We start from the raw sequence: 25985 nt of genomic DNA on the forward strand, positions 1-25985 counted from the left end.
AGTGCTAACACCCAGTTCCTCAGAATCTAACTGTACTTGGAGATGGGCCTTTAAAGAGGTGATTAAGGTAAATGAGGTCATATGGGTGGGCCCTGATCCTGTAAGACTGGTGTCCTTATAAGAGGAGATCAGGACACAGACACTCACAGAGGGGCACCCTGTGAGGACACGGGGAGGACGGAGTCCCTGTGCCGAGAGAGGCCTCAGGAGGAACTGGCCCTGCCCACACCTTGACCTTGACTTCTAGCCTCCAGAAGTGCGAGAGAATGAAGTTCTTTTGTTTAAACTGCCAGGTCTGTGGCGCTTTGCTGAGGCAGCCCGGGCACACTCCTGCAGGGGCTGTATCCTCACTTGCAAGGAGGGCAGGTCGGAGTCCCACAAGTCGGAGTTTCACCGTGAGCTGAAGGAGAAGGGGGTCTGGCTCACCAAGGCCTCCTGTTTGGCCTCAGGCAGGCTGCCTGTCCCCCACCAAGGGTGCCTCTGTCTTGACCAGGCACCTTAAGATGCGAGGGAGGTCCTGGCCCCAGATTGGAGAAGGTGGGCTGCAGCATGAGGGGGCAGAGGTGAGTAGGAGGGGCCGTCTCTCACTTGGCTTTCCCCCTCTTTCCTGCTCCTCGAGGTGGGTAGGGTTTTCCCCAGGACATTTAGTTATTCCTATGGCTGGACTACGGGGGCCGCAGGACAGGTAACACAAACAGACAACGTTTATAACCACCCTGCTGGTCTAGGGTCAGCAAGAAGCCACGCCATTTATTAATACGATCCCTTCTCAAGGCAGCCTTTTGACAGGACCAGTTTAAATACAGTCTTTTAGAATCTTTTTGACAATGCGCCGTTTATCTTATGAGCTGAAATTTCTTTCTGTATTTTAGGACCAATCTAATGTTCTGATCAGTTCAAAGAAAGCAAGGACCTAGGGAAATAACTCCTGCCACGCGCAGGACGTTTCACAAGTGCAGCTGGAGAAAAGTGCCGTCGGTTAGCCCAAAGCCATGCTGGAGGAACACAAATAACAGCCCAGCTCTTCCGTCCATTAAGTTGTGGTATTAAATAAGGCCAGCAGGTGTATATGAGAGAGAAGTGGGCCAACGGGTTCTTAAGGTCACTGAAAATACGGTGAATGTGAAGATGACTCGTGTGTGTGTGCGTGTGCGCACGCACGCACGCATGCAAACACACGTGTGATTTACAGAGAACGTACAAGGCTGCAAAGTTTAACAGCCAGGAAGAGGGCCCTAGGCTGTGTGAGTTTCAACACAACCAAGAAGCAGAACACGCCGAAGCCCTCCATGCAGCAGAGTGGCTTCAACACCTGCAGCCCTGAGCCGTCGGCTCCAGCCGTGGAGCCTAACACTCTCTCTTCCCGGGCGCTAGTTTCTCCTCCGCTGGGCCACTCCTCTCCTCCTGCACCGGTGTCAGGCTCTTTGCCCACACAGCCTTCAGGGTTTCTTAGGATTCCCGGTAGGTATCAAGGTATTGTTCTTATTGTTTTCCATGGTCACGGTTTTCCCATTATTGTTAAATACTATTTTCCAGCTGGACCTTACTATCAACTTGTCTGGCTCCGGATAAAATGCTGTCGGCATTTTTAATGAGGATTGCATTAAAAAATGCCTGCATGCTTAAACTGACTTAAGGAGACTGTCATCTTTATGACGTGCCCTCAGCTGAGGTGGGGAGCCTTGTGAATCTTGTGTAATGATTACTAACGGGTAAGTCTCAATGAGGCAGAGCTAGTCTTCAAACCCGAGCCCTCAGTAAGCATTAACTCTAAAGAACCTGAGCGGCTTTCCTTTCACAAAGAGGGGGCCGATTTATTCTCTCTCCACAGATGGAAGGAACGAAACTGTAATTTTCATGCCTGAAGCCCAGCTGCCCCTCAAATTTGTGTTGAGAGATCATACATTTCCCTTCATATTTAAGTCAAAGTTTGAGTGTTGCTACTTGTAGCAAGAAAAGCATGTTTACCTGTCACTTTCCTGCTCCTGACTCACAGCAGATTCTGGAACAGAGGTTCATTTTCCTTTAGCAGCCACCTTCCTTTCCCATGAATTCTTCGGAAGTTCATGGTAGGCCATTAGGAAACTTGGATTGACCCCGAGATTAAGCCCATGAAAAGGTCACTGCATTGGCAGTAGAAGCCAGAATTACACAGGCCCTCTCCCAGCAGGCCTTGCTCCATCACACAGCACTTATAAGGATTTTCACCTGTTACTGATGGCCATTCTGACCCCTCAGTCAGCACCGAGCTCCACAGCAAGCAGTAGGATGTGGGGCTTAACACGTGGCTTACGGCACAGACAACCCAGACTGAACTTATTTAGAAATCAGCAGGGCAGTTCCTTTTGAGAAGTTGGCTGTAGCATTTCCCAGCAACTGTGGGTGGTGGGCAATACCCACATCACCCAAAATATGCCACCTTGCCAGTGGCTGTGCAAATCACACTCCCCACTGATCAGGGCCACCCTGCACGGACCGCTCCTGGGATGCTGGGCCTCAGGTTTTCCATCAGGGGAGGAGAAGCAAGTAATGTTGAGACTTCACTCTTGGGGGATTATTCAAGAGAATCTGGAGTCTGGCTTTAGAAGATAAATGGAACCTTGATGCTTAGGGAGAACCTTCCCGAAAGGCTCAGACTGGGAATGGGAGCCAGAGCTCTACCTGTTTACACACATAGAAAAAGAAAAGCCATTTAAAAGAAGACTCCCTACAATTTTACCCTGTCTGTGATTTGGAGGGAGCAAGAAGTGAAGAATATACTGAAGGAGAAGTCTTCTCTGACCCACAGGGCCCAACCCCAGCTTTGTCTTAAAGTCCAGGCCGAGCGAGATGTGGAAGGATAACCCGGTGAGGTGGGCTCCCATCCCAGGGCAGCTGGCTTTCATTTTAGGGATGATTTTGATGTGACTCCTCTAGGCAGAGATCAATAGCTCAAGTGACTGGCTTTCAAACTGGTTTAGCAATAGGACCCTTCCATCAAGTGCATGCCTTCTCTGCAAGACTCTTAATAGAAGAAACTAGACACTGTGCTCAGACGGTTTTCCTCTCTCCCATCACTGGATAACAAGAAGCCATAAAGCATGCTGGCTTAGTTACTGCCTCACGAATACTGCATTTTTTCTCTGCTCCGTGTGGCCACAATCCCAATGCAGACTTTCCTGAGGTGATGACGTCCTAAAATTTATGAATTTTCTCTCTCTAGATACAAAAGAAAGTAGGTTTCTAATATAAACACCTTGGGAAGAGAAGAACTAGCCTGAACTAGTAATTTCTCCCTGGTGAAGACTGACTACTTTAAAAAATAATAAACATTTCATTCACCACTTCCTATCCTAGCTATGCTTCTGTGCTTTACTTGAAGTGTTAAGTTAGCCAAAAAAAAAAAAAATTATTTCCCTCCTTGGTCCTTGGAACATTTTGAGGCAGCTTGTAAGAAAACCAGACAATAAGATAACTGTTGTAATAAAACCCGTAAGCTCGGAGGAGTCAAGATGGCGCTGTGGGAGGACGCAGAGTTAGTGTCTCCCCAAAACTAGGGCGCCTGCCGGCGCTGGTGGGGTACTCTGACGCCCAAGGAGACAGGAAGAACCCCAACGTGAACCGGTAGGACGTGGAAAACTGAGGGTGGGGAGAAGTGGGGGCCAGACAGGATTGGCGCCCCTGAGGCCGGGGAGTTCAGGAGAGGCAGGCGGGAGGTGCCCTCCAGGACCGGAGAGGGGCGGTGGGCGTTTGCCCCGCCCACTTGGGCCCAGGAAGCCTGCTGGGCTCCCAGGAGAGGTCCCTGCACTCTGAGGCCAGGGGTGGGGGGCACGCCTGGGCCCTTCTGCTCCTTGAGCCTAAGCCCCGCCCCCCACAGCCCCCAGGGCCTTTTCCAGCCCTGTGGGTCCTGAGCATAGGCCCCGCCCACCACCCAAACCTCACCCTTGCTTAGGCCTTTTCCCCCCTTTTAATTAATTAATTTATCTTTTCTCTCCTCCTCTTTTTTACTATTGTGATACTGTACCTTGTGGATGTTGATTCATCTACACTTTTATTTTTATATTCTTTCTAACATACCTGTTAGTTTCCTGGTCTAATTTTATTTTTTACTTCGTTATCGTTCTCTTTTTTTTCTTTGCCACCCTGCGTGGCTTGGGGGAACTTGGTTCACGAGCCGGGGGTTGGGCCAAAGCTCCTGTGGTGGGAGCTCCGAGTCTGAACCACTGGACTAACAGAGGACCTCAGACCCCAGGGAATATTCATCGGAGTGAGGTCACACGGAGTTCCTCATCTCAGTGCCAAACATCCAGTAAGACCAGAACACAATCCCACTCATGAAAAAAAAAATGAGATGGCAAAAAAATATGTCACAGATGAAGGAGCAAGGTAAAAACCTACAAGACCAAATAAATGAAGAGGAAATAGGCAATCTACCTGAAAAAGAATTCAGAGTAATGCTAGTAAAGATGATCCAGAATCCCGGAAATAGAATGGAGCCATGTATTGAGAAAATACAAGAAATGTTTAACAAAGATCTAGAAGAACTAAAGAACACACAAGCAGAGATGAACAACACAATAACGGAAATGAAAAATATCCAGAAGGAATCAATAACAGAATAACTAAGGCAGAAGAATGAATAAGTGAGCTGGAAGACAAGATGGTGGAAATAACTGCCGAGGAGCAGAATAAAGAAAAAAGACTGAAAAGAACTGAGGACAGTCTCAGAGACCTCTGGGACAACACTAAACACACCAACATTGGAATTATAGGGGTCCCAGAAGAAGAAGAGAAAAAGAAAGGGTCTGAGAAAATATTTGAAGAGATTATAGTTGAAAACTTCCCTAACATGGGAAAGGAAATAGTCACCCAAGTCCAGGAAGCACAGAGAGTCCCATGCAGGATAAACCCTAGGAAAAACACACCAAGACACATACTAATCAAACTAACAAAAATTAAATTCAACAAAAAAATATTAATATCAGCAAGGTAAAAACAAAAAATAACTTACAAAGGAATCCCCATAAGGTTATCAGCTGACTTTTTCAGTGGAAACGCTTCAGGCCAGAAAGGAGTGGCAGGATATACTTAAAGTGATGAAAGATAAAAACCTACAATTAAGATTACTCTACCCAGCAAGGACCTCATTCAGATTCGATGGAGAAGTCAAAAACTTTTCACACAAGCAAAAGCTAAGAGAATTCAACACCACCAAACCAGCTTTACAACAAATGCTAAAGGAACTTCTCTAGGCAGGAAACACTAGAGAAAAAAAAGACCCACAAAAACAAACCCCAAACAATTAATAAAATGGCAATAGGAACATACATGTTGATAATAACCTTGAATGTAAATGGATTAAATGCCCCAACCAAAAGACACAGACTGGCTGAATGGATACAAAAACAAGAGCCATATATATGCTGTCTACAAGAGACCCACTTCAGACCTAGGGACACATACAGACTGAAAGTGAGGGGATGGAGAAAGATATTCCATACAAATGGAAATCAAAAGAAAGCTGGAGTAGCAATACTCGTATCAGACAAAATAGACTTTAAAATAAAGACTGTTACAAGAGATAAGGAAGGACACTACATAATGATCAAGGGATCAATCCAAGCAGAAGATATAACAATTATAAATGTTTATGTACCCAACATACAAGCACCTCAATACATAAGGCAAATGCTAACAACCACAAAAGGGGAAATCGACAGTAACACAATAAGAGTAGGGGACTTTAACACCCCACTTACACCAATGGACAGATCATCCAAACAGAAAATAAATAAGGAAACACAACCTTTAAATGACACAATAGACCAGATAGATTTAATTGATACTTATACAACATTCCACCCAAAAGTGGCAGAATACACTTTCTTCTCAAGTGCACACCAAACATTCTCCAGGAGAGACCACATCTTGGGTCACAAATCAAGCCTCGGAAAATTTAAGAAAATTGAAATCATATCAAGCATTTTTTCTGACCACAACGCTTGAGACTGGAAATCAATTACAGGAAAAAAACTGTAAAAAACACAAAAACATGGAGGCTAAACACAGCGCTACTAAATAACCAAGAGATCACTGAAGAAATCAAAGAAGAAATTTAAAAAATACATAGAAACAAATGACAATGATGACCCAAAACCTATGGGACACAGCAAAAGCAGTTCTAAGAGGGAAGTTTATAGCAATTCAATCTCACCTCAAGAAACGAGAAAAATCTCAAATACACAATCTAACTCTACACTTAAAACAACTAGAGAAAGAAGAACAAAGAAAACCCAAAGTCAGTAGAAGGAAAGAAATCATAAAGATCAGAGCAGAAATAAATGAAATAGAAATGAAGAAAACGATAGCAAAGATCAATAAAACTAAAAGCTGGTTCTTTGAGAAGATAAACAAAATTGATAAACCCTTAGCCAGACTTATCAAGAAAAACAGGGAGAGGATGCAAATCAATAAAATTAGAAATGAAAAAGGAGAAATCACAAGTGACACCGCAGAAATATAAAGGATTATAAGAGACTACTACAAACAACTATATGCCAATAAAATGGACAACCATGAAGAAATGGACAAATTCTTGGAAAGGTACAATTATCCAAGACAGAACCAGGAAGAATTAGAAAATATAAACAGACCTATCACAAGTAATGAAATTGAAACCATAATTTAAAATCTTCCAACAAACAAGTCCAGGATGAGATGGCTTCACAGGCGAATTCTGTCAAACATTTAGAGAAGAGCTAACACCGATCCTTCTCAAACTCTTCCAAAAAATTGCAGAGGGAGAAACACTCCCAAGTTCATTCTACGAAGCCACCATCACCCTGATACCAAAACCAGAAAAAGATATCACAAAGAAAGAAAATTATAGACCAATATCACTGATCAACATAGATGCAAAAATCCTCAACAAAATACTAGCAAACAGAATCCAACAGAACATTAAAAGGATCATACACCATGATCAAGTGGGATTTATCCCAGGGATGCAAGGATTCTTCAACATACGGAAATCAATCAGTGTGACAAAACACATTAACAAATTAAGGAACAAAAACCATATGATCATCTCAATAGATGCAGAGAAAGCTTTTGACAAAATTCAACACCAATTTATGATAAAAACTCTCCAGGAAAATGGGCACAGAGGGAACCTACCTCAACATAATAAAGGCCATATATGATAAACGCACAACAAGCATCATACTCAATGGTGAAAAACTGAAAGCATTTCCACTCAGATCAGAAACAAGACAAGGATATGCACTCTCTCCACTCTTACTCAACATAGTTTTGGAAGTCCTAGCCACCACAATCAGAGAAGAAAAAGAAATAAAAGGAATACAAATTGGAAAAGAAGAAGTAACATTGTCACTAGTTGCCAATGACATGATACTATACACAGAAAATCCTAAAGATGCCGCCAGAAAACTACTATAACTAATCAATGAATTTGGTAAAGTTGCAGGATACAAAATTAATGCACAGAAATCTCTGGCATTCCTATACAGCAACAACGAAAAATCAGAAAGAGAAATTAAGGAAACACTCCCATTTACCACTGCAACAAAAAGAATAAAATATCTAGGAATAAACCCGCCTAAGGAGGCGAAAGACTTGTACTCAGAAAACTACAAAACACTGATGAAAGAAATCAAAGATGACATAAACAGATGGAGAGATATACCACGTTCTTTGACTGGAAGAATCAATATTGTGAAAATGACTATACTACCCAAAGCAATCTACAGACTCATTGCAATCCCTATCAAACTACCAATGGCATTCTTCACAGAATTAGAATAAAAAAAATTTACAATTCGTATGGAAACACAAAAGACCCTGAATAGCCAAAGCAATCTTGAGAAAGAAAAATGGAGTTGGAGGAATCAGGGTCCTTGACTTCAAACTATACCACAAAGCTACAGTAATCCAGACAGTATGGTACTGGCACAAAAACAGAAATATAGACCAATGGTATAGGATAGAATGCCCAGAGATAAACTCACATACATATGGGCACCTAATTTACGACAAAGGAGGCAGGAACATACAAAGGAGAAAAGACAGCCTCTTCAGTAAGTGGTGCTGGGAAAACTGGACAGCTACATGTAAAAGAACGAAATTAGAACACTACCTAACACCATACACACACACAAAAAAAAACTCTAAATGGATTAAAGACCTAAATGTAAGACCAGACACTATAAAACTCTTAAAGGAAAACAAAGGAAAAACACCTTTTGACATGAACCACAGCAAGATCTTTTCTGACCCACCTCCGAGAGTAACAGAAATAAAAACAAAAATAAACAAATGGGACTTAATTAAACTTAAAACCTTTTGCACAGCAAAGAAAACCATAAACAAGACAAAAGGACAACCCTCAGAATGGGAGAAAATATTTGCAAATGAAACAACAAAGGATTAATCTCCAAAATATACAAACAGCTCATGGAGCTCAATATCAAAAAAGCAAACAACCCAGTTAAAAAATCGGCGGAAGACCTAAATAGACATTTCACCAAGGAAGACATACAGATGACCAAGAGGCACATGAAAAGATGCTCAACATGACTAATTATTAGAGAAATGCAAATCAAGATTACAATGGGGTTTCCCCTCACGCCAGTCAGAATGGCCATCATCAAAAAATCTAGAAACAATAAATGCTGGAAAGGGTGTGGTGAAAAGGGAACCCTCCTGCACTGTTGGTGGGAATGTAAATTGATACAACCACTATGGAAAACAGTATGGAGGTTCCTTACAAAACTAAAAACAGAACTACCATGTGACCCAGCAATCCCACTACTGGGCATATACCCTGAGAAAACCATAATTCAAAAAGAGTCACGTACCACAATGTTCGTTGCAGCACTATTTACAATAGCCAGGACACGGAAGCAACCTAAGTGTCCATCGACAGATGAATGGATAAAGAAGATGTGCCACATACATACAATGGAATATTACTCAGCCATAAAAAGAAATTTGAGTTATTTGTACTGAGGTGGATGGACCTAGACACTGTCATACAGAGTGAAGTAAGCCAGAAAGAGAAAATCAAATACCGTACGCTAACACATATATATGGAATCTAAAAAAAAAATAGGTTCTGAAGAACCTAGGGGCAGGACAGGAACAGAGATGCAGACGTAGAGAATGGACTTGAGGACACGGGGAGGGGGAAGGGTAAGCTGGGACAAAGTGAGAGTGGCATGGACATATATACACTACCAAATGTGAAATAGATAGCTAGTGGGAAGCAGCCGCATAGCACAGGGAGATCAGCTCGGTGCTCTGCGATGACCTAGAGGGGTGGGAGGGAGGCTCAAGAGGGAGGGAATATGGGGATGTATGCATGCATATGGCTGATTCACTTTGTTGTACAACAGAAACTAACGCAGCATTGTGAAGCAATTATACTCCAATAAAGATGTATTTAAAAATACGTTTGTTTTTAAGTACATATTTATATAAGTAGGGTTGTATATCCTAGAAAGTTACAGAGCAAGACATAAAGGGTACTTATCTTTATGTGTTAGGGTTATAGGTGACATTTTATCTTAACTTTTAAAATATCTTCTAACACTCTTGCAGTGATTACAATCAGAAACAAAGATGTCTGTAATTTTAAGAGCTATATAAGCTGGAGACAGAGCTCACTTCTATGAGGCAGAAAGCTTCCTTATGTATTTGAAATAGACTGATTTAGCAACGATATCTGGCCCCATAATAAGAAAAGAAGCCAAATGTTCCTCTTAGAAGTTTGGCTGGAAAAGCAATGCTTTTTTCCTGACTGCGCCCCGTGATTTATTGAAGTAATAAAGGCTTGTTGTAGAAAATTCCAACGAAGTGTGTTTTATTTTCTTTCACAGGGTGATCCAAGCAAGGCATGTGGCTCGCCATCTGTCTGCTTCGGGCACTGGGGCTTCCAGGGAAAGGGGGAGGAGGGAGCTTTTTCTGTTCCTTATCCTTGCCTGTGCAGCCTTGTTGATGGGTAGACAGTACTATGTGTGATGAATTATTCATGGCAGAAGCTGTGCAACCATAAATATTCAAGGGGATACATCTGGTTTCCCTAATGCTCTATGTAGGGCAGAAAAAGTACTTTTTCATGGAGTAAAACAACTTGTCAACCCCAAATCTCTTCTTGCCTGGGCCCAAGATCTGCAGGAGAAGAGAATCTTCTGACACTTCACATGAAAGTCCAGCTGAGACACATCAGTGTGTGAGTACACGTGCAGGATTTCACCTGGATAAGATGATGCTAACAAACAATTTCAGCCATGCTCCCCTTAGCAGATTCAAGGCTGTTCTTAGGGTTTGGGGTGGGAAGGGGAAACCTCCCCACAACATTCTTATATAGTGAAATATGGCCTTTAAGACAACAGTTGAAGCCTTCGAAGAAGATAAAGGAGAAGAAAGTGTCCCCAGAGGGGTTTGCAGTTAGAGGAGAGCATCTGGCTGTTGCATGGGGCACTGGAGTCCCAGTAGGACACTGATAAGACTACCTCCTCCCACACTTTTCCTCCCCGGGAAAAGAATGCAAATTGTCCCGATGTCAGTGTGCCCACCTGCAGAAGGAGAAGGGGTTTCCAAGGAACAGTTTGAAGGAAAGCAAGCTTAGGGTAGATGAGACATGCTCCTTGATGCATCTGCTTCAGGAAAGTCCTCTGATGGATGCTCTCCGAGTAACACTTAGCAATACTGTTCCTCAGCATATGCCCTTCCATCATAACCCTTACAGATGGAAGAAACCAGCCCTTTTTCAAGGTGTTTAATAAAACCCTAATTCCAAGGAACGTTAATAGCTGCTATGCTAACAGAAGTGTTCCGCATCTATAGCCAAATAAGTTTAGGAAATATTGAGTAAAATGACACTTTTAAGTTTCTAGAAAAAAAAAAAAACAAAGCTGTGGAAGCCTACACTGTGAACTTCTGAGATTCTGTAAGGGATTTCTCCCCTAGGGAACATTTGGAACGTCTGGAGACAGCTTTTTCATTAAACATGGGGGCTTGTGGGGGGAAGGGGTGCTCTACTGACACCTAGTGGGCAGAGTTCAGGACGCTGGTGGCATTCTACAATGTGCAGGACCACCCCCAAACAAGGAATTATTGGGCCCCAAAGGTAAACGGTGCTGAGGTTGAGAAACGCCGGCCTAAACGTACTGAGAGGTAACTCCGCCCTTCCCTCGCAGAGCTTCTCAGTGGACCAGTTCGTCCTGTGACACACAGGCGAGGAAACACACCTGGGCTCTACAGCAATGAGAGCACACTAGGCTGGATGTGAGGCCCTGGATATGAGGTCTGCACCCCCCAAGACCACTGAGGAGTCACCTGCAGCCATGGACCATGGCAGTCCACATAAGCTCCTCTCTGGAACCCTTCTCCACGCCTCTGAACACTGGCAAGTCTCTCTCATAACACTCATCTCAGCAGACTGTGATTTTTTTTTTTTTTTTTTTTGCGGTACACGGGTCTCTCACTGTTTTGGCCTCTCCCGTTGCGGAGCACAGGCTCCGGACGCGCAGGCTCAGCGGCCATGGCTCACGGGCCCAGCCGCTCCGCGGCATGTGGGATCCTCCCGGACCAGGGCACGAACCCGTGTCCCCTGCATCGGCAGGCGGACTCTCAACCACTGCGCCACCAAGGAAGCCCGACTGTGAGTTTTTTTAAGAGAGGCAGCCTCTGCTCCCTCCATCTTGCTAACATCCAGCACATGGTTCATCTTCAAATATTTGAATGAGAACATGAGCATTGAAGGATTTGGAAAAGGCATAGCAATGAATTCCAGTTAAACCTAACAGGTGTCTAAGTAGATGTTACTGGTTGTGGAATACATGAGAGCTTATAAATCAGTGTCCCCTGCCCCCAAAACCGCAAAATCTCAACCTGGAGGTAAGTGATGGCAATTGAGGAGGTAGGAATTTCTGTGTGCTGAAGAGATTAGAAAAAGAGAGTGAAATGAGATTTATGCCAGGCTCCCAGGGTGAGGGAGGGGAAGGCATTCCAGGGTGAAAGGTGTGAGGAGGACAGGTCCGCAGTACAGACGAGCGGGAGGCCAGCACATCAGCCCGTGGTAGGAATGACGCATTTTACAGAGGACCTTAGTAGATAAAAACGGGGGGAAAGGCAGGGGACTACTCAGCCCTACCTATAGCAAACTACTTTTAGCTAAGACTTTTTAAAACACTGGAATATTCATGACATAAGAATACAAAAAAGTGTTGACAGGACTTCCTTTTGTGAGACTGGACTGTCCTACGGAGCAGCTCTGAATTGATGAATATAAAGAGGAGATGTTCTAATGGTGTTTTAATCCTTCGCTTCTATCCCAGGTTATTTTGAAGCCGATTAATTACATATGCAACTATGGTAAGAGTATACAAAGGCAACACTTTTCGCTTACCACTGAGTGGTATTGGAGTTTTAGACTCAAAAATTCAATTGAGTTTGAAACATTCATTTTAAACCTTTTAATCTGCCTTCAGTTGATGCATCTGAAGTCACAGACAAAACTCTGAACTTCAATTAATGTAGTCAATGATCTTCGTCTACTCGTCGGGCAAAGTTTTCACTTATTTTTAATGTCCAAGGGGAAAACATGCAAATGAATATTATTTAAAGTTACCCCAAAATGAAAGTTCTGTTATAGGACAAAGATGCCTAAAGGCAGCTACTGAACTGCCCCACTGATGAAGAAAACGTATTAATGACAACCAAATGACAAAGTATTAATTTTGATCAGCTCACTAAGTCATATGGTACAACCCCAGTTACGCTTAATACTTTTCCTCCCTCCCTCCCTCCCTCCCTCCTCCCTCCCATCCCCTTCCTTTCTTTGCCTAGGATAGCAGATCTCACTGTGTTCTGGAGGCAGCCTTGGGCAGTCACCAATGAAAGGTGAGTAATGCAGATGAAGACGATGAAGGCCCTGCATACAGATTCCTGATGGAGAGACCTCACGCCCAAGGGCGGCCAGAGCACCAGGTCCAGGAACTGCTTCCCTGTGGCAGCGAGGCAGCCACGAGAGCCCAGCTCATTCTAAGACCGAAGATGAGAGAAGGACTGTAAACTGTTACTCAATCCGCCAGATACACTTTCCGGCAAGGGACCCTCCAGAGCCTGCTGCTTGTCACACGGGCTATGAGCCAACGATGGCTTTTCCATTTGTAAATGTTCACACCTTACAGGCTTCTGTAGGTACCTACCCAGTACTCTCAGTTTTGCCCCTTGGTCCATGAAGCCTTTAATATTTACTATCTGGCCCTTTAGAAAAAGTTTGCCAGCCTTACTCTAGAGGGCTGTCTTATTATACGAAACTGTCACAAGATGGTTAAAGGCTGATGGCGCAGTTAAACCATAACCTTGGGGTTATCTCATCTACCAGAGGGAAACCAAAAATAGGAACAGAGACTCCTTAAACTAGACATAGACACCGTGGTCACATGGGCTGCAGGCAATCAGAATATGGACAAGGGTCAGAGTGGCGTTCCCGCTAGAGTGTAAACAAGGCTATCATTTGCTCGTTCACTGTGATAACTCCAGTGCTTGGAACAGTGCCCAGCACTTAGCAGCAGCTCAATAAACGTGTTAATGAATAAATGGTAGCCAGACACCTATTCCCCTCAGCAACATCCTGCAGGAACTTTATGGCATGAGTAAGCATGGGTAGAATTAACATGTACAAGGACATATAGCATTTAAGGTCAGCCCATAAAGTCAGATGTGCTCAAAATATCACTTTAATTACAGTTCAGATCATCTTTCCTCTGGGTGGGCGGCTCCCTTCAACTGCCAGACTACAGTGTGATTCTAGACTCTTACCTAGCACCATAAGAAGGGGAATGAACCTGCCAATCTGGTCTCAGCCAGGGTCCCCGTGGTGATCAGTGAGACACCCGATCCTGGGTGTGCCGCAGCCCTTCCCCCTCCTCTGACATGCTTGGACACGGACAGCCGCATTCCTTTCCACATAGATCTGCAGGTTTCAGCCACAGCTACAAGGTCACATGGCCTGGAAGACTTTAAAAAAATACTGATGCCTGACCCTGTTCCTCTGAGTTCACCTGGTCTTGGGTGTGAATTTATTTTTATTGAGGTGAAATTCACATAACAGAACCACTCAGCAACACCCAGTGCAAGCGTCCCCCTCATCTAGTTCCAAAACATTTTCATCTCCCCAAAATAAAACCTTGTACCCATTAAGTGGTTAATCTCCATTTCCCTGCCCTCCGGCAACCAATCTACTTTCTGCTTCTAAGGATTTACCGATTCTGCACATTTCTTATAAATGGAATTATACAATATGTGACTTTTTTGCCTAGCTTCTTTCGCTTTTAGCATGTTTTTGAGGTTCATCCCTGTTGTATTATGTATCAGTACTTCATTCCTTTATATGGGTGAAAAATATTCCAGTGTGTGTGTATATTATAATTTGTTTACCCATCTGTCTGTTGATGGGCATCTGGGTTGTTTCCATCTTTCAGCCATTGTGAATAGTGTTGCCCTGAACATCCAGTTACAAGTATTTGTCTGAGTCCCCATTTTCAGTTCTTTGAGGTATATACACAGGAGTGGAATTGCTGAGTCATATGGCAATCTTATGTTTAACTTTTTGAGGAACAGCTAAACTGTTTCCACAAGGATGAACTATTTTACATTCTCACCAGCAATGTGTAAGCGTTCCTATTTCTCCACATCCTTACCAGGACTTATTTTCTGTTTTGTTGTTTCTTCTTCTTGTTGCTGTTTTATTCTAGCCAACCTAGTATGTGAGAAGTGGTATCTCGTATGTCACTGTGGTTTTGATTTTCATTTCTCTAGTGCCTTGGGATGTGGAGCATCCTTTCGCGTGCTTATTGGCCATTTGTACATCTTCTTTGGAGAAATGTCTCTTAAGTCCTTTGCCAATTTTTAAATTGGGTGTCTTTTTGTTGTGAGTTGCAACACTTCTTTATATATTCCGCATGTTAGATCCTTTTCAGATATATGATTTGCAAATATTTTCTCCGGATCTGTAGGCTGTCTTTTCACTTTCTTTTTTATAAATTTAGTTATTTATGGCTGCATTGGGCCTTTGTTGCTGTGCGTAGGCTTTCGCTAGTGGTGGTGGGTGGGGGCTACTCTTCGTTGTGGTGCGCGGGCTTCTCATTGCAGTGGCTTCTCTTGTTGTGGAGCACGGGCTCTAGGCGCGTGAGCTTCGGCAGTTGTGCCACACGGGCTCAGTAGTCGTGGCTTGCGGGCTCTAGAGCGCAGGCTCAGTTGTGGTGCATGGGCTTAGTTGCTCCGTGGCATGTGGGATCTTCCCAGACCAGGGCTCGAACCTGTGTCCCCTGCATTGGCAGGCAGATTCTTAACCACTGCACCACCAGGGAAGTCCTTCACTTTCTTGATAATGCCCTTTTCTACACAAAAGTTTTTAATTTTAATTAAGTCCAATTTATCTATTTTTGCTTTCATCATTTGTGCTTTTGGTGTCATATCTAAGAATGTCATAAAGATTTACCCCGTGTTTTATTCTGACTTTCATACTTTTAGCTCTTATATTAGTATTTAGGTTTTTGAACCATTTTTAGTTAAGTTTTGTATATTACGTGAGGTATGGCTGAGATTATTTTTGCATGTGGACATCCCATTGTCCTCGCAGCTTGGACACTGATTTTTATAAAGCTCCTCCAAGGAGATTCTTATATGCAGGCAGACAAAAGCATCACTCAGCAATTCCACTACCCACTAGCTGCACCACCCAGCGATGCCTGCTGCTTGTCCCCACTCATGGGGTTTAGCCAGGAATCTGATGGGTACATTCCTCTCACTTCTACCTCTACAACTTGTAGTCTTCCCCCCACCTCTGCCCCCATCATGGAAGAATTTTTCTAGTCTGGGGACGCAGAAGTTCTGGGCTAAGCTTCTGGCAACCTGTTCACACTCAGTGCCTATGGAGTTTAGGCCTCTGGAAACAAGCCTGGAAGACTTGGGGGCTCTGTCTGCTTTCAGTCTAAACGCATTTTTCCCTCTGAGGCAATGAGCATGGGTTTGGCTCAGGCTCCTGCTGCTTCTGAGGCTGTCATTCGCTAAACAACTTCTTCATCAGACCCGTAGGCCATGGCTTCTGACCTGGACCACCGCCTGGCATCACTTGCTATGTTCTCTGGTCACAGTATGTGAGTTTCACCGTTCAGATGGGTTTCCTCCAATTACCTACAAATGAGTTCCCCTTGCTACACAGATTCCAAGTCCCCAGTCTGAGTTTGCAAAGAATTGATTTATAAGAAGATTATATGATATTAACATTATGTTTTATAGTTTCAAAATACATTACAGTTCCCTTCCACACTCTCATTTCAGAATTGTGGTAGGTATGGCAGGCACGGGTTCCATTTTGCAGAAAGGAAATGTGATTCTGACAATGCATTAGACCTGGGTTGTGCTCTTCCTGTTTTGTGACTGGAAGCACAAGAGGAAGCCTGGGAAAGAGCTTTGGATCCGAAGGATCCACTAGTCCGCGTGTTTACTAGGTTTGGAGCGGCGTGAATGTGAGATGGCGCTGAAAGAACAGTAGTGCACCTCCACGCAGAGGGAGCTCTGCCTGCAGAAGGAGCGTGGGGTAGGGAGCAGATGGGCAGCACCTGGTACCTTGGGTTATCTTTGACTGTGACCTCTGTTAACGGAGCCATCACCTTATTCCCATGTGCAGACAGAGACTCAGTCTAAAAAGCTCTACTTGTTTTGCAGCTCTGAGATTCCATCACTGACTGCCTTGTCCTCTAATTATCCACGACCTCATGCTCAACTGAACGCGAGCATTGCCCAATGCAGTCTGCCTTGGTGTTTACACTACTGTAGTAACTGGAGAGTTCTAGATTCACGTTCCAAGTTCTTAATCCAGTGCCACATTTAGTGAGGGACTGCAGACTGCATTTATAATTATTCAGTCTTCTGTCTGCCTTCTCTTTGGGCTCACTTACCCTGTGAAACCAGTCTATTTTTGCTTTCTGCTAAAGAATAAAGGGCTTCTCTCACCACTGGAAGGGAAATTGACAATATCAATTATTCCTGTGGCCATTCAGGGCTCAATGACATTTCTGGGAACTGCTGCTCAACCCTGAGGGAGCAATTAAAATTCTAGAGGGGCATCTACTTGGTGCTGGAGAAACTGAAACAGACTCGCCCCCATTCTCTTAGGAGAAGGTGGCATCCTCCATTGGGGTGAGGGCAAGGGAGGAAGAAACATATGCCTCAGAGTCTGCTCAAGTGGCTCAGATAGGCTCAATTCAACAGACTTTACCGAGTGAGAATCCTCTAACTTCAGAAGTGTGGTCTCTTTGTAAAAATGCTACCAACTTTAGGGCATAGCCGTTTTTGCTGAACCTTTGTGGGGATTGCCTTTAAGTCCCCCTGTCCCTCTGCCCAACCCTGCTTCCCTCCCTCCCCTACAAGGACTGATTCTGAGGGCACATCCCAGTGAATGCCCTGCACGCTCACCTCCATCCCAGAGTCTGTGCCCAGAGAACTCCAACTGCGGCACTTGCATGCAAGCTATAAAGAAGCTCTTTCATTTGTCTGTGAGAAGGCATGTAAGAATGTTCCCTGCATACAAGGATGTTAATTCACTTGGGAATAGTGAAAAACTGGGAAAAATCTGACTGCCAGTAGGGGAATGGATAAATAAATTGTGGGAGAGTCATTGAAGCGAACATGTCATAGCGATTCAAATGCATGAACTTGTTCTGTGTTGGACAATGTGACACAACCTTAAGCATGATGCTGAGGGAGACAAGTTGCAGGAAGTCACTCTCATTGCACTGTTCATATGAATTATCAATACACAAAACTATACCCTACATTAATAGAACATACATATTTAAAATATCTGAGGCAACTATGGTATAATATTAACATTTATGGAATCTGGGTAACTAAAATCTCTGTGTGGAATATGGATGCTTGTTTTACTATTTTTATTGTCTATTAATTTTTCTCGCTTAAAGTCCAGGCCCTTTAAGTACAGGTGGCCCTTGAACAACATGGGTGTGAACCGCACGGGGTCCACTTACACGCGGACTTTTTCCAACAGGAAGCACTACAGCGCTGCGTGGTCCGAGGTTGCTTGAACTGGTAAAGGCGGAACTGCGGACACTAAGGGCCTGCTGATATTTAAGGCTGACTGTGGTTATACGCGGATTTTTGACAGCTGGGAGGTTGGTGCTCCTAACCCGCGTGCTCTTCTAGGGTCAACTGTGGTCCCAAAGCATGCGGCTGCTCTGCCATCCATCTGTATCTCTTGCCACTGAGAGGCTCACGTCTTGGACTGGCTACCACTGGGGTGTGCCCTGGGAATCAATCACTGTGCTCCTGCATCTCTCCAGGGCTGCAGGGTTCTTTGGTGAGCCCTGGACCCTGTGCCTGGGGTGCAACTCCCCGTGCCCCGCCCAGCCAGCCTTGGGAGCTGTCCTGTTACCTGAGGGCCCATGCCTCCACTCGGATCTGCTGCTGAGCAAGCAGTAGGCCACCCTCCAGGGTGCAGGGGGAGGGCGGGAAGCAGTGACCGTGTGTAGGCGTGCACGGGTGTTGGCTGGCACGGGGGTGGCACTCAGCTCTGGTTCCATGTAGAGAGGTACTGTCCGGCCGAGGCTGCCAGGTCGCAGAAGGACCATGGGTGAGTCCATGGACCGGGGCCAGCCCTACCAGAGGTCCTCACAGCCCAGCTGACCAGACCACCCAGGAAGAGCTGAAAGGCATCTTCCTCCTGCGATGTGCCTCTAGCACCCTCTGCTGAGAGAGTTAACACTGTGCTCACGTTAAGGGGAAACACTTGAAGGAAGCCCACTTTTATCACAGAGCAAGTACTGAAGGTGTATTCACAGCTGAGGCAGTACACTGACAACTGGAAAGGTAGCTCAAGGTACCCAAGACCAGCCTTGGCATAAGGGCCATTTTTATTTGCTAAATCCGCAAATTTCCCTCATCCGTCGCCATTTTCTGTTGAGTCTTGGGTCTCTCTTTGTATTGACTTGGGCTGCGTCACAGCCTTGCCAGGAAAACGAGGGAGAGGAGCATGGCTCCCGGCCCAGCATCTGTGCGGTCTGCACACTGGTGCCAAGCTTCCAGGAGCCCAGGCCTGGGCACACACCGGCTGGGGCTTTGTCAGGGGCGCGGCGCGACAGCTGATGCAAACTCCCCAAGCACAATTCAGGAGCCACCTGTTTCTCTGGGTCGCTGGGCCTTCATTCTCTGCCCTTTCCTTTGTTCAGGAGCACCTGCTCCCTGCAGATGCCATCTAACTGGTTTCTATGGAGCCCACTGCTGCATCTGGCATTGCAGCAATGTCTGAGCACTCGAGATACAGATATAAACACATCTCTTAATTGAACCTTCAGTCTGGAGTGAGCTGTGTAGGCCTCAAAACGGAGGGGTAATGTCTCTTAAACAGAAATAATTCTTATGACAATGTACTTGTCCAGAAATAAAGGTGACATAGGACATGACTGGTGATTTACACACGTTGAAGTGGACAGGGACACTTCTCATTCTTACTAAAATCAAGCTGACTTCATAAATGAATACATATCTAAGGGTTCACACTCTTAGCAGTCATAAATACCCTTCACACACCTACTACGAAAAATGGTCAATTTATACTGAGGCACACCTTTTCTTCCCCTTTTCCTAATATACTGTGGTGTGATTTTCACACCAGCATAGAAGGAACTCCGTGTGTGTGTTTGCAGTGCAGAGGGACTCTATACTTTATTCATTCTATTGATGGATGTTTATACAATAAATAAACTACGGCTCCTAGAAGTAGAATTCTTTGGTCAAAGAGTATGACTTAGAATTTTAATAAGTATTACTAGCTTGACCTCCATAGTTGCATCAATTTTCAGACTGCAGGTGGGGCCCCCCTTTCCCTACTTTAGCCAATGGAGCAGTTATCAAACTTTCAAATCTGTGCTAACTTTAGAGGTTAAAAAATGGAACCTCAAAATAGTTCTATTTGCATTTGTTGTCATAAGTAAAGTTGAGCATATTTTCCTATTTTATATGCCTTCTTTATTTCCTCATCCTTTTGTCACTTTTCTGTTGTCATGAGTCTTTATATCAATTTGTGGACACTCTTCATATACCATGAAAATTAACCCTTTGTCTGGGATGTTATTAGCAAGTGTTTTTTCCCACTTTATCTTTTGACTATACATAAACCAAATTTCTGCATGGCAAAAGCACCATAAGCAGTCAGATTAATCTTTAATTTTATGGTTTCTGGGTTTTATGTTCTTAGGCCTTTCAGCTTCAAGCCAGAAAACAGCTCTCCCACTGATTCTTCTACTACTCAAGGGTTTTATTTTTGCCTCTAGGTTTGTAACCCATTTAGAATTTATCTTGGAGTCAATTGTTTTACAGCTGTTGACCCATTTTCCCCACTGTGGTTGCTTCAAATTCTTTGACCCTCCTCCCTTCAAAGGGTGGAGGCTAATTCCTCTCGCCTTGAGTGCAGGTCAGATTTAGTGACTCACTTCTATCAGTAATTAAAAGAATGTGGCAGAAGTGATGGCGTGTGGCTTCTGAAACCAGGTCATGAAGGAGACTGCAGCTTCTGCCTAGCTCTCTCTTGGGTCACTGTTCTGGGGACACCAGTTACTATGTAGTGAGGACAGTCAAGCAGTCCCGTGGAGAAGTCACATGGGGAAGAACTGAGACCTCGGGCCAACAGCCAGCAATCAACATGCAGACGTGTGAGTGAGCACCACGGAAGCAGATCCTCCAGGCCCAGCCTTCAGCTGAAGCCCCAGCCAGGAGCGGCACTGAGCCTCAGAGGAGACGCTAAGCCAGAACCACTCAGCTAAGTCATTGGCGAATTCCTGACCCACAGAAACTGCGAGATGATACATGTGTATTGTGGTGTTAGGACACAAACTTTGGGGATGAGCTGTTCTGCAGCAAGAGAGAACTAATGTATAACGCACCATTTATTGAACAATCTATTTTTCCCACTAATTTGAGATGCCACTTTTTCTATACTAAGTTCCTGTAAGAATGTGGATACATTTCTGGATTTTCCTTTATGTTCTACTGATATATTCCACAGTCTAATTTAATCATAAAAGCTTTAAGTTTTTAATGTCTGGTATAGGACAATTCTCGTCTACCATCATTCATTAATCTAGTCTCAAAAATTATAGTTATTGGAATTACTTTTTTATAAATTAAGTTACGGAGAAATGACATCTTATGATGTTGCTGTAAGCCAGGTTTCCCAGGAAACATTCTGAGATGAAGATTTGCATGCAGAAAAAATTTTAGGGTGCGCTCTTGGGATCAATGTTTTTGAGAGGGTGATGGACTTCTCTCAGATGAAAGGAACAGAACTGAACAAAGGGAGCTGAATTGAGGCAGAGACCTCAGCCAACCCACGGGGAGCTCTGAAGCTGGGATGGCCCTTTATAGACATGCTCAGCTGAGGCAAGTGGGGCACAGCCCTTGTACCTTGTATTAGCCACTCGCTGACAAGGAGTTGTCCTCAGGGAGAGGGCAGCGCCCTTGGGCCAAGGGCAATTTCTGAGGACAGAAGCATCAGGCAACACTCCCAGAAGCTCAGGAAATAAGTACCTTAGTCCTGCCAGGGAGACTTGGGCCATATGCACACAGATGTTGGGTCTTCCTACCCAAGACACAGTACAACTTTCCATTTGTTGAAGTGTCTTTTGTATCCCTTAAGAGTATTTTTAAAACATCCCTTGTATACATTTTGTCAATTCCTTAAGTTTATTTCTCATTTTTTAAAGTTTTGTGTTGTCAAATAGGATCATTTCTTCCAATTAGTTATTTATCGTGTTTGAAACGTGAAAGCTATTGATTGTTGCATTATAACTTGGTACCCTGATGTCCTACTGAATTCTCCTATTGTTTGGTTTTGGGCTTGGGTTCTTGTCTTGGATTTTCCAGTTATATACCCTACAAATAATAACCAATTTTATATTAGTTTTGGGGTTGCAATACACATATTTTGTCATGTTAATGAGATATCCTTGAAGACTTCTTTTTTTTTTTTTTTTTTTTTTGTGGTACGTGGGCCTCTCACTGTTGCGGCCTCTCCCGTTGCGGAGCACAGGCTCCGGATGCGCAGGCTCAGCGGCCATGGCTCACGGGCCCAGCCACTCCGTGGCACGTGGGATCCTCCCGGACTGGGGCACGAACCCGTGTCCCCTGCATCAACAGGCAGACTCTCAACCACTGCGCCACCAGGGAAGCCCTCTTGAAGACTTCTTAAAAAATGAATCCAGAACTGTGCTTTACTGCTTTTTTAGCCTTACCCTAAATCTTCTCAAAGATACCCATAATAGATTTTTTTTAATTCAGGACTTCTTCTGATTAACTGCACCAGTGATCATCTCGAAGTAATGCAATACAGGAGATGAAGGGGGCCTGAAAACTAGGTTCTCATCCTGGTTCTGCCACTGACAGGCTGGTGGTGGCCAGTCACACGTGCCTGCCGTGGCACAGGGTCTTCCCGGGTGAAGTGAAGAAGAGAGTCATGGCCTCGGCAAGCTCTGTGGTGGAGGCAGGTGATGCTTGTTCAGGAGATAAGCCCCAACTGTGTGAAAGAAGTGTAGATGCAGGGCAGCCAAGTGAATGGGGAATGTCCACTGACCCAGCGAATCGTAATTTGCCATTTCTTTAACCCTCAATTGATGAGAAAGACCAGATTATATTTCAAGGTATGAAGTACAATACTTCCAACAGGAAGCAAAAGATCATCAATAACACTTTGGAAGTCCCCAGGCTGCAGTTTTTACTGTCTTGCTGTGACCACGTGGTATTTAAACAGTCCCTGTTGACGAACATGAATGTTGGTTTTGATCCTCAGAATTTAGCCAATGCTTCCCTTAGAATGGGCATGAACAGAAGCCCTTTAATTTGTTATCAAGCAACTCCTACCTAGAAAGTCAGTATAATCTATGGAGAAGAGCCCTGGGTTAGCAGAGTATTAATTCATTGACTGGTTCTGACGGGGAAAACTCGCTGTGACATTTGGGTTCTTCCACCTTTTGGCTACTGGGAATAGTGCCTCCATGAAGATGAATGTACAAATATCTCTTTGATATCCTGGTTTTGATTCTTTTGGATAAATATCCAGAAGTGGAATTGCTAGATCATGGGCAGTTTCATTTTTTTTTTTTTAGGAAACTCATTTTTTAAATGTTCTATTTCATAGTTCATAAGAAAAAGTTTTTATGTATAAAACTCAAAGTAAAGAGAAAGGCAGCTACTTAATCACAAATGGACGAGACAGTAGTCATCCATACTACTGTGGAAGCATGTTTAATGCATACCCTTCAATGTTAGGGGTAAATAATTCAAACTATGCAATCCAAATTTTAGGTTTGGGTTTTATATCAGATCTGCATATATATGACACTCGTGGTCAAATTTTAAGATTGGTAAAGTCAATTTCAAACAGCTTATATTTTGAGTACAGGTTTAACTATTACAAATATATGATGTTTAACTAGCACAGTAGTGGTCTTCAAAGATCTTCTCTTTGCCCCACGCTCATATGTTTGTAATCTGAGTCTGCTTGCTAATTTCCCTTTTTGTAGTTACTCTTCAAATTAAAGTGCTATACACTTGAGTTCCCAATGCATCTCACCCATGTCCTTTATCTCAGCTTTCTCATACTTTGCCATTCTTTTCTTTCTGGAAACAACCAGCATGATTCCAGCAGTAACTGCTATCGCCACAACCACAATGACAGCCATAATTCCAGCTTGTAGACCCTGCACTGACAATTCAGGTGGTTTTTCATCAACATAGTAAATTGAAGTTCAACCAGGATCCAGATCCAGTAGTTCCCCATTTACTTTCAGGCCCATCCTTTTGGACTGGAACAAGGATTCACCTTTAACATCTTTTTCAAAATAATAAGCCACATCATCTATGTCCACATCATTCTGAATTTCCTGAGAATTCTGTACCAGATCAACAGTGATAGCATCATTCTCATACAGAATATCTGTGATATATTTTGGATCCAGTTGATAACGACTTATGATTACCTCCTTGAGTGCAGTGTACAAACTTTGATCCTCATAAGGTTTTTCTCGTTTGTGTTTTAGTTCACCGACGATCCAGTAGGTCCTCACTGGCTCGGAGCAGGATATCTCACTGTCCTTATCAGTTCTTCTCACCCCAGCAGTGTCCACACACCAGCACGTGGACGTGCCATTGCACTGCTTGGCTTTAAAGAGCCCCTTGTCACGCTCGGGATCACAGAGCCCATCGTCAGCCTGGATAGCGTCCTCTGGCTTCCCTCCTCTTCCAGGCTTTGAGAGTCATTTCTGCCATCATCACCAAACATCTCGTAGCCAGTTTTGTGCAAATGACAGAAGGCTGTGCAGCAACGGATGTACACTGGCGCCGACCCTGTGGTCAGTTTGTAGTTTTCACACACGCACACCTTTCCTGGGCCGTGGCCACCGCGGCAAGCAGCAGCCCGAACGCAAGGACCCGGGGCCGAAGGCGCCTTGCTGCGCATGCAAGGGCAAGGGCGAGAGGGGCGCGAGGCGGCTGGGGGCTCTCGCGAGGACGCACAGAGTAGGGCCCCGGGAGGCCATGGCCGGCCCCATGGCGCAAGGCCTGGGCCACGCAGGTCCGCATCAGGAGGATGACGGCGAGGTGCCCTGGGGCCAGGCGGTTGGTGCGAGTGTGAGCTGGCCGCCGGACTGTGCTCTTCCAGCGCGCAGCAGCTCTGCCTGACCTCGTTTTTAACTTCTTGAGGAATCTCCATACTGTTTTCCATAGCAGTGGCACCATTTTGCATCCCCACCAACAGTGTCTAAGGGTTTCCATTTCTTCACATCCTTGCCAACACTTGTTGTCTTTTGCTATTCTTGATAATAGGCATCCAGACAGGTGTGAGGTGCTATCTCATTGTGGTTTTGATTTGCATTTCTCTGATGCCTAGTGACCTTCAGCACTTTTTCATATACGAGTTGGCCTTTTTCATGTCTTCTTTACAGAAATGTCTACTCAAGTCCTTTCCCCTTTTTAAAATCAGGTTATTAGAGTTTTAGCCATTGAGTGGCAGGAGTTCCTTACACATCTTGGAAATGAACCCCTAGCAGATATATGATCTGCAAACATTTTCTCCCATTCAGTGGGGGCTGCATCTTCACTCTTTGATTGTTTCCTTTGCCCTTGGTGGAGGACGGTCTTCAGCGTTTCCCCGGTTCTCTTTAAAGCATTTACACCAGCTGCCCCTCCGCGGCCCTTGTCCTGTGCTGCTCGCAGGTGCGGGGAGGAGTGAGCGAGCTGCCTCCCCCCATACGAGCTCCCGAGAGCCTAATCGCCGCCTCTGCCACCGCGTAAATGCTGCAGAGATGATTTCACTTCGGGACGCACACGCCCAGGTGGCAGGCAGCACCTTTTTTTAGAACTGACATTCTCACATGTCTTCTCAAGTGAGCTGCCATTACTGCTAAATGTTTAAAGAGGTAACTGTTAAGTCAGCACCGGACTCATACACACAGATGAGCTTTAGCATGGCACGTCTGTACTGGGAACCATGAGGAAATCCCAGCAGGGACTGACTGTCCTACTGGTGGCACTGTCTCGTCTGTGTTGTGCATCTTCTGGGTGGAGTGACTATAATTTATTGTCCAAACCAGTATGCTTTTAAGACAAAGGAGAGTAAGAATTATGCTAGGACAGCACTGAAAACGAGGGCTGTGAAGCCTCGGACTTCAGAGTGAACTCCAGTATGTCCTACAGGATACTGTAAGAAATTAATCTTTATTGGGAGAGTGAAAACCAAACACTATCAGCAACGGTTCCCACCTTCCCTGTGCTCCCCAAGAAAGGTGTGCTGGGTGCGGCTCTGCTGGGTCCCAGGTTGGGTGCCAGTGGCCGTGGAGGGGCACTGCTCTGCTGGTGACCTTTGTGTAGGGCAACCATGAGAATGCGGCCCTGTCAGGGAGAAGCAC

General features: G+C 44.6%; 1 pseudogene; it reads right to left on the reverse strand.

The window, feature by feature from the left end:
- Positions 1-23395: 23395 nt before the first annotated feature.
- On the reverse strand, positions 23396-25652 carry LOC114901876 (annotated as a pseudogene).
- Positions 25653-25985: the final 333 nt, after the last annotated feature.

The sequence above is a fragment of the Monodon monoceros genome, unplaced genomic scaffold (assembly GCF_005190385.1).
Source record: "Monodon monoceros isolate NGI ecotype Baffin Bay Population unplaced genomic scaffold, NGI_Narwhal_1 Super_Scaffold_2, whole genome shotgun sequence".
NCBI lineage: Eukaryota > Metazoa > Chordata > Mammalia > Artiodactyla > Monodontidae > Monodon > Monodon monoceros.